General features: G+C 39.6%; 1 non-coding gene across 1 annotated transcript; it reads right to left on the bottom strand.

Annotated features, from left to right (window-relative positions):
• Positions 1-282: 282 nt before the first annotated feature.
• On the bottom strand, positions 283-395 carry LOC128421556 (U5 spliceosomal RNA). The gene has a single exon (XR_008332341.1). It is a non-coding gene; the product is annotated as a U5 spliceosomal RNA (small nuclear RNA).
• Between the last annotated feature and the right edge of the window lie 13,510 nt (positions 396-13,905).

Genomic DNA, 13,905 nt, shown 5'->3' with positions numbered 1-13,905 from the left:
CACCAAGGATACAATTTGATGTGGCACATGAAATTCAGCATTCCGAAAAAGTTTAGTTTTATTAAAGAAAGCCAGTCAGTCTACAAAGAAAGGCTTGAAAATGCCTTGGCTACACCAGATGAGCAGTGTAAGCCTATATCTATCTACTCACAAGTAACTTCCTTGGACTTCAATGGAGCTTACTCCTAGATAAAAAGGTACACAATTGCATCCTCAGTCTCAGAAAACAAGCTGTGGGCATGCATTCATTTTATTTATTAAATATAATAATTATAAACCACTCTCTTGTAAAATAACAGGGTGGTGTACAGAAATACAAAAATAAATGTTCCTTTCCATGGAAATCTGTAGTAAAAGGTGACAGATTTATATGATCTGAAGAGAAAACAGAGTATCCCTCTGATAAGGTATTCCTTATCAATTTAGAACAGAAGCAACATTTTCCAAGAGCTTCGTGTCCTGAAGCTGACCACAAAGTTTACCTGCATTACACTACATGGTGCAGAATGTCAGGTTCTGTTTTGTTACTGATAAGTAATATTGCACTGATAATTTATGTGGCACACTAGCTTTTAAGAGCTTGTGTGGTGTAGTGGTTAGATTATTGGACTAGGACCAAGGATACCAAAGTTCAATTCCCTGCTCAGCTGTGGAGGTGTCAGGCTTTGGGGAATCCAATCCCTCCCACGGTAGCAGCCAAGAAGCAGAGAAACAATATAAGTTCTTACCACGTAATGTATTAATATTCACAGAGAGAGATGAAGGAATGCAGTCGTCCCTAAATAATGGTGTTGCTCCATGTAAAGTCCCACTCCCCTATTTTAGGTCACCCCTGTATCAGCTAATCTGAGCTTTTCTGCCTCTGAGCTCTCTGATCTAATAGCCTCAATGCCCGCCTGGTCCTGGGAGAGGGGAGGGGGTCAAGAATGTTTTCCAAGGACACTGACTCTGTCAGCTGTCTCTCCCCTGGTGCTTCTTCTTCCTGCTGTTCCTCTTCAAGTTTCCCCCAGCTTCTCCACTCTGAAGCCTCTGAACTATGCCCTTCTGCAAACCACTGTTCTAAATCTATACTGTCCTCCTGCTCTCAGAAAGGTTCAGGAGAAGGTGGCGGGCGGTCCCCATCAAAGCTCCCCAGTCAGCCGCTGACAGGAGGTCACTGAGTGAGCTTAGTCCTGTCACTGTCTCTCACCCTATTCTATTTCACAGAGCTGTTGTGAGGATAAAATGGGGAGGGAGAGAACCATGTTCATGTATGCCATGGTTGGTTTTTTGGTTGAATCCATGGCTGCAGCTATGGGAAAGCTAGACCCTCTTGAGGTGTCAACGTTGTGAACCCGTCCTATGTAAATAAACCATATACCTGAAAGACAACACAGTCTCCACTGTGCCTCATTTTAAAAAAGAAACATGAAGCCTTGGTAAAGTTCTTGGAACCCCTGGAATCTCAGAGATTGGGAATGGCACGCAATGCTAATAAAAAAGAACATTCTCTTGAACATAGTGGGGCTTACTTGTGTCTAAACATGCTTAGGATTGTGTTTCCTGCAGAAGCACACCAGGGTGGAATCCACTGAAATATTCTCCTTTTAAGGTTCTACCATGCTCTTCTGCGACTACCATTTATTTTAGTTTGAATCATGCAGAAGAATATTCCAGCAGAGTGCCCTTAGAGTGAATGATTATTTTCAGCACAGAAGGAGGTGAGTTGAGTATGCTAGAAGAAGACAGAAGAATAGTGTTTGAAAAAAGCAAATAAGGAGAGAAAGCACAGTTTCCTCTCTTCTATGAGCTTAAATCTTGGTTTCCCCAGTTTCTGATAGTAGATTAAGCTATATAAGGTTTTCAACAACAACAAAAATAAATTTCACCTTTTCAATGTGCCTGGTAGTTCTTCGCTGAAAGTCCAATTTCACACTCATTTACACTAAAAATTTACTCCATACTGAAGCTGGTGTTCTTTATATTGCTTTCTCAGAGTGCTGTCATGCAATCAAGTCCCCTATTCTTCTCTCCCATTGTGCCTGGCCAGAGACAAAAACTAAAGCAGCTACAGAGTGGTCAAAGGTAGAAGGAAAATCTAACATGAGGAAAAAATGCTTTGAATTCCAGTGGGGAGATAAAAAAATGGATTTGTATTAAAGGTTAAATATTCCCTAAACAACAGTGCTACAAGCTTTATAGAAACAATGTCTCTATATCTTTCCACATTGCTTCATCAATCCACAGCCAAATACCACTGGCATTGTACATTTTTTATCTGCACTGAACAATGTGTAGATACCAGTTACCTCTGAGGCCATTTTCCTGGAAATTATAAATGTTATGTTCTTCTAATGATTAAAAGAGAGCACCTGAAAATGACATATCTCATCTAGAAATCTGCAGCTCTTACATACAAATGCAGTGAAGAAGTGTGATTTCTGGCTTCAATTTTCTTTTCACAGGGATTGAGAGATGGCCATCAGAAAATGTTGCATTTGCAGACGTACTACTGTTTTCTTCACCTATGGAGCAGTGTAAATAGCTACCAACATACCAGCTGTTTCTTGTCAGTGAGGCTCATGGAACTGTAATCTTGGTGAAGGGATTTAACTAATTTCAGGAACAATTTGGACAATCTGTAGCTACCCGAAAGGACCCTGAAGTGCAGGAATGTGATTTTTGGCATAGTTCAGAGGGAAGTTTGAGTGTTCACAGCACATCCAATTGAATGAGAGTTCTGCAAGAACATCTCATGTAATTCCATGCTATGTGAGGCACAGAGTAGGGCTGAACTCATTGGCTCCATTCCTCGTCTCTGTCACTCCTTCTGTTGGCCTCCATTAGTTGCTGTTCCAAGTTTTTACATCATGGAGGGATTGTACATGAGTAAAGAAGGCACCCTGTTTCAGATGTCCAGCCCCCAACAAATGGGGAACTGTAGGAATGAGGGCATGTGAGAGGGGGCAACAGGCCCATCCCTACTCTTCCTTTCATAGTCATGTGGTTTGTGTGGCTTCAGCATACACTCACTGTATTCTGAGAGTTCCAACTATGCCATTGCAATTTTCAGTAGTTGCTGCAACATTGGATAACCATGTAATCACTTCAATACCTACAGAACTTTTAAATTGTACATGGAATCAGCCAACAGGCAGCTTCGTCAGGAGTGTGCAGTCCTCTACTGCTTGCTTTACAGTTGTGTAAGTGGGTGTGACTCACTGAAAATGAAATGTGTGCAGCTGATCTTCCCCAGTTCCATGAGAATGGGGGACAATAATAATTAATGCTTCTTCACACACTGTGCATCATTAACAGATTCCTCCATTTCATTGATAATTGCAGTTTGCTGCTGTAACGTAGTAGCTAGATCTGAGCTACAAAATCAGGTAGTTTGTAGTTTGAACCTTGCCTGTATCACAAATTGCTAAGTGGTATTAGATAAGCTATACTCCCTTAGCCTCTGCTACCCCCAATATACAAATATTGCATTAATAATACTAGGTCTGCCCCAGGTAACATCTGATATGCATTGCTGATGAGGGCAGCAGTATTATGGAACACTAGCATAAGAATGGTCGTAATTAAAATGCTCATACACTTCAACACAGAGACACATAAAATATACCAAAGACAAGCACTTCAACACATAGCAGTACTGTACGAAGGAGAGTTCAAGCCATCTAGTGAGATAAAAGAACATTTGAGAGTTGCACTGCATAGTACTAAGCACCCCTTGGCTGCTGATGCATTTGCTGGCCATGTCCTGACTGAGGATTCAGCCAAAGCGAGAACGGGCTGTATGCACATACAGATGGACTTTCACAGGGCTCCTTCACATGAGGAACAATCTCCAGCCAATTTCAATAGAAGGTGGCAACAAGTTCTTCAAACTTGCCCTATGATTGCCAGACAAGGTGAAAATTGAGAGAGAAAATACGGGAGTGTGGGGAGAAAAGAGAAGCAAGCGAGTGCTGTCTGGCAACACCACCAGGTCAAACAGAAGCCACCAGCCATATAGTCTACCAGGCACTTCCTATCCCCCTATACTGAATCCCATTGTTGCAGACCTAGGCGGGCAGCAAGAGAGGTGATTCATTGAGTCCACAGAGACGTCATACTTTACTTGGTGCTCTACACTTCTCTGTGTGTCACAACTTGTACAGGTCTCACTGAAAGGTTTAGCATCTGTTTTAGGAATATCCGCCCCCCCCCCCTGAAGTACAGGTAAAGCCTGTCTAGTTGTCACGAGAATCTCTCTCCTCAAGCCTTTTCCTGTGCTCATTTCTGCCTGTATATCCGAAGGAGGCTATTTTGGGTTTTGTAGCTAACGTCTCCTCTTAGAGCACTGTACTAAGGATCAACATCTTTTGAGCATTTCATTATTCTGGAACTTGAATGTGTGCCCATTCCATCAATTCAGGTGCTGGGTTACTCAGGCTGTTAATGAGGGAGAAGTGCAATGACCATTCAGTCAAGTCACAGAATATGGAAAAGGTCAAGGCAGTGCAGTCCATTATTCTATTTCACAGAACACTGTGAATTGGGCAACTTGTTACATGCTCTCTGATGCTTCGTTCTCATGACACAATTATTACAAGGACATAATATAGTTTTAGATTAAGCCGCACTCAAAACAAAGCCTCCAATTAAAATTTCTAAATGGCACAACTTCTGTCCCTCCATTAGACAATTATTAGAAACTGAATGAATATTTGACTGTGCATCATATAGCACTGTAGGCTTAGTTTGCATTTCTCATGTCACTAATTCTGTAGGAGAGAGTTGCTGGAGTCAGGAGAAAGACTGGACTATGGCTTTGGAGGTTTGAGGAGGCTCTGGATTTTGGAAGGGCTTTGGCCCACTTTGACCAACAGAATAGCCTCTGCTGAGTATATAAGTACTGAACTGGTGTGGAGAGCAGCTTCTGGGTTCGTTCTACTGCTCATACAATGCTAAGTTCAATAAGGACGACTTTGCATATAAATACAACAGTAACCAAGTTTCTTAAGTGAGGCAGCCCTGAAGTGCAATAGGTGCGTAGAGCAGAACCATATGTTTTGTCTTATATTTCTTCCTCCTGCTGAAGGCATAAATTATTTGCACAGTTTTAAAAAACCGGAAGTGTCTGCCAGTGAGAGCTGATGTGGCAATGACAAATGTCAACCTCCTTTGCAGTTTTTTTCCAGATACACATTCAGGTTTTTTCCATTCAACCTTCCCTGAATTTGAGACCCCAGGCATCTCTGTGTGGCCCTCAGAACTTCCCTAAGGCCACACCCCTTCAGTTTGGCCCGCACCCCTCACTGGTCCTGCTTTGCATCCTCCTGGAATGAACGCCTTCATATATAGAAGCTAGCCCACTGTGTAGCTTCTTCCACTGACATGCAGCCTCCAGAAGTTTTCTGAGAAAGGAATTTCTGAAAAAGGTTCCCCAGATTCAGTATCAAACCAGTATTCAGTATGAAAACAATGTTTCGCTCGGGACATAGCTGGGAAATGTTTTAGCTTGTTATCACAGAAGAGCTCGGAATTTGGCTATTTTACCATTTCTAGAGATAAAATGCAAAAATGTTAGGATATATTTTGTTGGCATTCCCCTCCTTTCCGAATTCATTTACAAATGGCCTCAAGGATTTTGTTTTTTCTTAAGATGCAAACATACTCTCATTTTGCTACTGTGCTTTGTACGCTTTGGGATTCCATGAGCTCTGCTTGTTTTTATCTGAGACTCTTTATGGAACTTAGCTGAAGATTTGTCAGATATACAGAGTTGCAGCAAGGTTTTGAGAACACAATTGACTTGCTGAATCAGGACGACAATCTATCTAGCCCAGCATTCTGTTTTTAACACATACAAGGCACACACTTGTGGAAAGTTTAATCATTTTCTAAACCTTTCCCCATCGCAAGAACATAAGAAAGAGTCCTGCTGGATCAGGCGAAAGCCCAATCTAGTCCAGGATCCAGTCCCAAAGTGGTCAAACAGATACCTACGGGAAGCCACAATAAGGTCCCGAGTGCAGTAGGATTTTCCTCGCACATGATTTCCTACAACTGGCAGTGGCGTAGCGTGGGTTGTCAGCACCCGGGGCAAGGCAAGTAATTTGCGCCCCCTAACCCTAACCCCCAGATGTTGCGCCCGGTGCGGCCGGGCCCCCCTGCACCCCCCACGCTACGCCACTGACAACTGGTGTTGAGATACAGAGCTTCCCAATCCAAGATTCTAATGTGTATGGGACCACACCCAACCCCCTCCAAAATTTCCAAGTGTAAGGGAAAAACCTAAATCGGGGGGGGGGGGGAATCCTCCCAACTGTGCATGCTCTGTGGACATGGAATCCTGACTGACTACAGAGGGAGGAAATGGGACAGGAATGGAGACTGGTTGTAAACCTAAACACTGCAATATTTTGTTGCAGAACCATGTTGGTTTGTACATATATGTTAAGTTAGGACAGGGAGGTGCAACACTATCCACCTATGTACACATATTTACATAGAATCTTGTCTGCTATTGTAAAATCAGAAGAGGTTTTTGTTGTTGTGGAAGGCTGGAAGATAGCATAGCACACTGACATTTTTGTCAAGAGCATTTCCTCCACCAAAATGGCATGCTTTGGCTTTAGGGAATTTAGCAGTCTTCAGCTGCTAGTGGAGCTGAGCTTAATGAACATCTATTCACAGGAAATATATATGAATTTAAGAGAAACCTATTATTTCAATACTCTGAGCCATTTGTCTAGCGAGCCTTACTTTCTTTTCCGACCAACTCTTCTGCTTTCCCTGCCTGACCTGACAGAACTGCTACTGTGTGGTGGTTCTGTTTGTTTAAAGGGTAGTTTTATATTACACACTTGTTGTTTTTGCTGTGTGTTCATTATAACTTATGAGCCTTGGGCTGGAGCCCTAAGCCTTTTTGAAGTGAAGGTCAGGTGGGGTGACTTAAAAAAATATTAAATAAATTAATCTTTTCAAAAGGGAAGTCTGCAAAAGAAGTCGTTCTAATAAAACTGAGTTAGTTGGAATCCTTCTGTAATATGTGGTTTTCTGTTTTCTAGGGGCAATCTATGGGATGCAGCAGTAGTTGTAGTCACTGTAGATCCGCAACTTCAGGAGGGCGTCTTGATCTATATGAACTCAGTTCTTTCACTAGTGTTCATTTTACAACTTACAGCCCATTTTCATTTCTGCAAGCTGATTTCACTACAGATTCAGAAAATGCAGACTAAGACCCCATTCAGGAGCCTTACTCTACTATTCTGAATGCCTAAGTGGAGACAGCAGGCGCATGTTGCCTGCATCACCCCCTCTATCACATCACAAATGCTGGCTTCTATGTATTGGGTGCCGAATGTCTGCAGCAAAGTGCCTTCTCTACCCTGATATTCTTACCAGCACAGTTTATCCACACCTGCTAACTCTGGCATCTGGTGGCCTCAGATTTTATTTTATTTTGGGATTGTAGGTGGCTGCTTTCAAAGAGACCTTACACTAATCTACAGCAGGGATTTAGATAAGGATTCCAGCATTGGGAATGAGGATAAACCTACCAGCATTTTTCCCATCTCAATTTCCTATTTGCTCCATTAGCAGAAATGTATGTGTTGTTTCCTCTAATGGGACAGTAAGCAGGGTTGAATTTTTTGGGGGGAGGGGCATTATTGGGAAAACCGTGTTGAGGAAAAGGATTAAGCCCCTTTCCTCAGTACCATGATTCTGATCTGAATCAGGGAACCTGGATCCTAATCACCAATCTCTGTTGTCTAATCTAATTAGTCCCCAAAGAGTATATATTTATTTGTTCAAGGAATTGAAGTCATTGGAATTGCTGTTTACACAGAGATAACTCTACTATGCAGCATAATAATTTTAAAGGGTTAGGTCATCGAGATTACACTATTTTTGGAGGAAATCTGTTAGTCTGTGTTAGCAGAAAATTAGTTTCCAAACACAAGCTATGCCCCTATGCTACTGTGTAGAATCATATTTGGCACTATTTCCCCTGTCTTGACTGAGTGCTAATGATAACTTCATTTATTTGTAGCTTTCTCTAAGCATGTTAATGATAACGTAAACATCTCTTTTAGAAGCTTTGAAATCTATGAAAACCAAGCAATATATTTAAGGGAACTATGGGAAAAGACTATACTGTGAGCTATTAGAAACAGATGTAACATTTGGGAGTTTAATAGGATATGTTTCCCTCTCAGGCATCTATATTTGCCAGTGATGCTAATGGGAATTATATGTGGGCATCAAGGGAACATGCCATTTTGCATGTAAATTTCACTTTTTATTAGCTGAGGGATATATTCCCCATTTATCCCAGGGCCATAATGCTAGTGTCGATTTTTATTTTTATTTTTGCCCCAGCTCAGATGGTTGTAATCAAGCATTAGCATTATTTAGCTTGGTCTAATTTTGTTTTACTCTCACAACACTTCCATTATGTGAGTGCATCAATCTAGAGCATTTCTCCTCCTATGCAGATTAATAAATAGCCTCCTCCACCTTTAAAGTTTAAATATGAGCAAATAAAACTGCCCATTTTCTATTCCTGCTTATACAACTTGGCTTTGACATAGTGTCAGTTAAAAAACAAACAAGCTCGGGGAGATGTCCAACTGCTGAAAGTATCTTCTAATGTTGAGGTCATAAATACTTTATGCAATCTGAAACGGATGGTATTATGCCTTATGGCTCTCATTCTTAGGGCTCTGTTGTACTGTGTTCGCTGCACATTGTTTCCACGAATCCAAAATGCATGGGTGGAGAATATTCCAAAACAGGAGAGTTATAACATCTTGTCAGAAGTACTTACCTTTCCCCTTTGTATGTATGAATGTTGGATCTTGTCTGTTTAGCCTAAAAAAATATTGAAGGCAGGAACTCTTGCTTGCTCTTTATAAAGTGGGAGGATGGTGACTAGGATGACTAATGGAATGTGTGTTGTGGTCTTGGATTCCAAGACCATTGGAAGCACATATAAGCACTTCCACGGCCAGACCTGTCTTTCCCTGTTTCTGTTTCTCAGTGCAGCTTTTGCCACCGGGTCCGAACTACGCCCAGAGATCTCCTAAATTTCCAGAGTGGTTTATTGGGTGGCATAGGCTGTGTTGGAAAGAGGTGTCTTCAAAGCTGTACTAAGCATGCAGAACAGCCCACATAATGTCTTGATTCCAACGATAATCGCAAGTACCTCTGAGAATATACAGAGTACATTTCCATCCCCAGTTCAGCTAAAATATTTTGGGATCAGAATCCTGGGTTTTGGCATTGAAAAATAGTGGCTTTCATGTAGCCTTCTTTCTACCTTTTCATTTTTCTTTTTTGGTATAACTTTCAGCCTCTGGCAGGATCCCTAGGCGTTGCTTCAGTCATTTTCCTAAGTAATAATAATTGATAGTTATAAAATGAAAAGCTATTGATTCGAATCTAGTTTGGTTCAGGGCCTAATTGCTGATTCTGGACATTCTTTTGTCATAAGAAATAACAGCAAAAGATAATTGGTTCCTGTGGTACCATCTTGAATAGTCTTAATTCAAAGATAGCTAAAAAACACCCACCACCTTTCTTTAAGCAAAGGTGAGCTTCAATTATTCAATGAAATGGCCTTTTCTTATAATAGGTTAATAACCCTGAAATGAACAAAGCCTTATAAAAAGTTTGTATTAAAGCCTTTATGTTATTTTCCACCCCTAATTTCATTTCCTAGGGTGTCTTGCAAACCACTCAAAAATGTATGAGAATGGCAAATGACTCATCACCATATTCATATCTTCTCTGAAAGAGTAAACCCACTTCCATCTGTCATAGCAAAACCAATGCTAGTTATTCTGTCTTACATAGCACCTATCAATATGCAGTATAAATGAGAAACAAGAGACATAATGTCTGTTGAAAAGAAATTAAGGTAGCACACTTAGGGACAATGAGATATTTTGACATCAGATTTGACCCAAAGAGATTATTCAATTATAACTAGGGAACAAGATGAATAAAAATAATAATTGAGAAATACCTCTCCAAACTGAGCTTTGTTTCCCGAAACTAAATTACAAATTTACCTATGCCCAATGAATTATTCAGCAAAAGCACAAGCCTTCTCAAGTTATATGTTCAAGCCAGCCTTGCAATCAATGTGGAATATTCAATGTTACAGATGTTTTCCATTTTGGCAATATTACTCTTTTGTTCTGCAGACACTCATTAAAAATAACCTCACATATTCATGATGTTTTCGTTGAGCCTGTTCCACCTTATGGTAAAGCATGTATCATGCATATAGAAAGAAAGGTCTAAATGGGTGTAAGTGAATCCCACCAATTGAAATTGAATTGGGTGCAATCCAGGGGAATTTAGGCAAGTCAAACCCCATCCAAATCAAATGGATATAGGTTTAACAGTACCCTGAAATGTGCTTTGTTTCAATTCACTTTGTTTGAATTCTTTCTGGCTTTCAACCCTTACTTTAAATCTAAGTGTTTACATAGCTAAAATAATAGTGAGCCCATGTGATGAAGTCATCAGAGTGTTGGCTATGAATGGGAAATTCCAGGTTGCATATTTATTTATTCCACAAGATTTATATACTGTCTGCTTGATTGTAAAAAACCTCACAACCTTACTATCAGCCTGCAATACCTCAAGGACCACCTCTCCCGATATGAACCAACTCAACCCTGCAGTAATCATCTGAGGACCTTCTTCGTGTGCCTTTTCCACAAGAGGTCTGTAGAATAGTAACATGAGAACAGGCCTGTTCTTCAGTGACTCCTCATTTGTGGAATGGCCTCACCAGGGATGTTTACCTGGCTCCATCACACTCTCTCACACACACACTCATACTCATACCTTGGTTCTTGAACGCCTTGTGACTCGAACGTTTTGGCTCCCAAACACTGCAAACCTGGAAGTAAGTGTTCTGGTTTCTGAACTTTTTTTGGAAGCCGAATGTCCGATGTGGCTTCTGACTGAGTGCAGGAAGCTCCTGCAGCCAATCAGAAGCTGTGCCTTGGTTTTTTAAGGTTTTCGGAAGTTTTTTTTTTTTATAGAATATTTATTGAGATTTTACAAAAACATAGGTTTAAAAAATACAAAGAGAAACATAGTAAAAGAAAAAGATAAAAAAATCAAAAACATCATAAAAAAATAAATAAAAATAAAAATACAAAATACAAAAAAGACAGATAAATAAAAAAGAATTAAAAACAAGTCTATTTTTTATAACTTTAAATTCATTAGCTTATTTCCTTGGCCTCCTCACACCTCCCCTTTTTGTATTCCCAATTAAAATAATCAGGTCAGCAAATCCTTACCCTCTTTCATTTGTCTTAACTCTATATCTTAACATATTGTACCTCTATATTTTCATCCTTTATCAATTCATTTTTGCATATTCTTGTAACTTTGTTGCTAATGCCACTTATTTCCAATCCAACATCATATTTAACATTCATTAATTTTACAGTATTTCTGAAGATAGTCTTTAAATTTCTTCCAGTCTTCTTCCACCAACTCTTCTCCCAGGTCTCGAATTCTGCCAGTCATTTCCGCTAATTCCATATAGTCCATCACCTTCATCTGCCACTCTGCCAGATCTTAAACTTTACTATGAATCAGCCACTTTTTGCTGGCTGAGAGAATGGCTACTTCTTGAAAACACAGACATTTTGGACTTAGAAGGTTTCAACAATGTATTTGGGTGGCATGCATATCTGTGGTATGATAAGGTCAAAGCACATAAAGCATTTAAAAACCATATTGTCAGGAAAGCATTGTTTAATGTCTGGACAAGATATAAGGACCTACTTGAAAATAAAACCCCAAGGTGGTTGTCACCGATGGAAGCGTAGGCTCAGAAAAAGCTCAATATGGAGGCCAAATGGCCGAAATATTGGGAAATTCTGGAACAAGAGGGAGATAAATTGAAATTGCAGAGCTTTGAAAAACTAAAAAACAAAGTGCGAGATTGGCTTCATTATTATCAAATAATGGAGGCATACAATTTGGACAAGAAAATTGGCTTCCAGGTGGAAAAATCAAAATTGGAAACAGAACTGTTAGATCCCAAAACTAAGACTCTGTCAAGGATGTATAACTTGCTGTTGAAATGGAATACTCAGGATGAAACGGTGAAATCTGCTATGATTAAATGGGCACAAGATGTTGGACATAATATTATGATGGCTGACTGGGAACAGTTATGGACCACAGGTATGAAGTTCACGGCACGTAATGCCTTAAGAGAGAATATTATGAAAATGATATACAGGTGGTACATGACACCAGTCAAACTTGTGAAAATTTATCATTTGCCCGATAATAAATGTTGGAAATGTAAAGAAACTGAAGGTACATTCTTTCACCTTTGGTGGACGTGCCCAAGGATTAAGGCTTTCTGGGAGATGATCTATAATGAAATGAAAAAGATATTTAAATATACCTTTCTGAAGAAACCAGAGGCCTTTCTCCTGGGCATGGTCGGCCAATTGGTGCCAAAGAAGGATAGAACTTTCTTTATGTATGCTACAACAGCAGCAAGATCTACCCACCCTGGAAGAATGGCAGATGAAGGTGATGGACTATATGGAACTGGCGGAAATGACTGGCAGAATCCGAGACCAGGGAGAAGAGTCGGTGGAAGAAGATTGGAAGAAATTTAAAGACTATCTACAGAAATACTGCAAAATTAATGAATGTTAGAATGATGTCGAAATGAATTTATGTGGTTTTAGCAGTAATGTTATAAAGGAGTATGTAAAAATGGGTTGTTAACAGGTGAGAATGTAAAGTTACAATATATCAAGATAAATGATTAAGATAAAAACAAAGATGGAAAGGATTTGCTGAATTAACTAACTGAATTGGAATACAAAAAAGGGAGGTGTGAGGAGGTCAAGGAAACAAGTGAATGAAAGATAAGATATGGAAAAATTGATTTGTTTTTAATTGTTTTAATTTTTCAGTATTTTGTATTTTTTGTTTTATTATTTTTTCTTATTTTTGTAATTCTTCGAAACTTTAATAAATATTACTTAAAAAAAAAAAGAAATAGAAAGACTTAAGTCTGTTCTTTTCAATGTTCTTTTTAATGGAACCACTCTGAGTATGACTACAACTCCTATCAGCCTTCAGTACCCAGGAATCTATGGGGATAAGTTATGTGCTTCAAATGTGCTTTAAGTGTACGGTGTGGGAATCTGGATGTTGCCTAGAGTTCTTGAAAAATATATTCTAACATCCTTCGCCCCCACTTTCAACCTGAAATAAATGAATATGTCTGGGCCATGTTCAATACATAATATAGGGGGTTCCAGTCTGTAATTTGTGGGGAGAGTATATTGGATCATTTTTTTCCTTCCCTGCAAGAACAGGAATACGTAGCAGAACAATTTAAAATAACATTTTATAAACTTGAAAATAAAGATTTTCTTCCTACTCAAAATTTCTGATATTTGAAATAGCACAAACTTCAATCTTTTCATCTCCTTTTGTGGGGGAAAGATATAAAGGGGTAGTCAGATGCTACTGCCAGACCATAGGTTCAATAAAATCCTGGGTTTCACTTTTGCCTCCTATGAGCAGGTCTCACTTTTAACTTACCAGAGAAGGAAGGTATCAAAACTACCCAAGAAGTCCCCAGGAAGACTTCCAAGAAGACAAAATAATTGCCAGTGTTGGGGTTTTGTTGTTGCCAGTTTCATGTCTGTTTTCATTTGAAATTCAAAGCAAAAGTAGCCTTTTCAGACAAAGAGCACAGAACATTAAGGGAATGCCCATGGAAGCCAAAGCCTGTGAAATTATTCAAGGGGTTTCACACATCACTCATTTTTTGAATCCATGAAAAATTTGGCATATGTTCAGAGGGTTGATGGATTGCTTCATTTGCATCCTGTTTCTCCATACACTTTTAGAAACAAT

The sequence above is a fragment of the Podarcis raffonei genome, chromosome 9, assembly GCF_027172205.1.
Source record: "Podarcis raffonei isolate rPodRaf1 chromosome 9, rPodRaf1.pri, whole genome shotgun sequence".
Taxonomy (NCBI): domain Eukaryota; kingdom Metazoa; phylum Chordata; class Lepidosauria; order Squamata; family Lacertidae; genus Podarcis; species Podarcis raffonei.
This window is presented reverse-complemented; position numbering and strand designations above follow the sequence as displayed.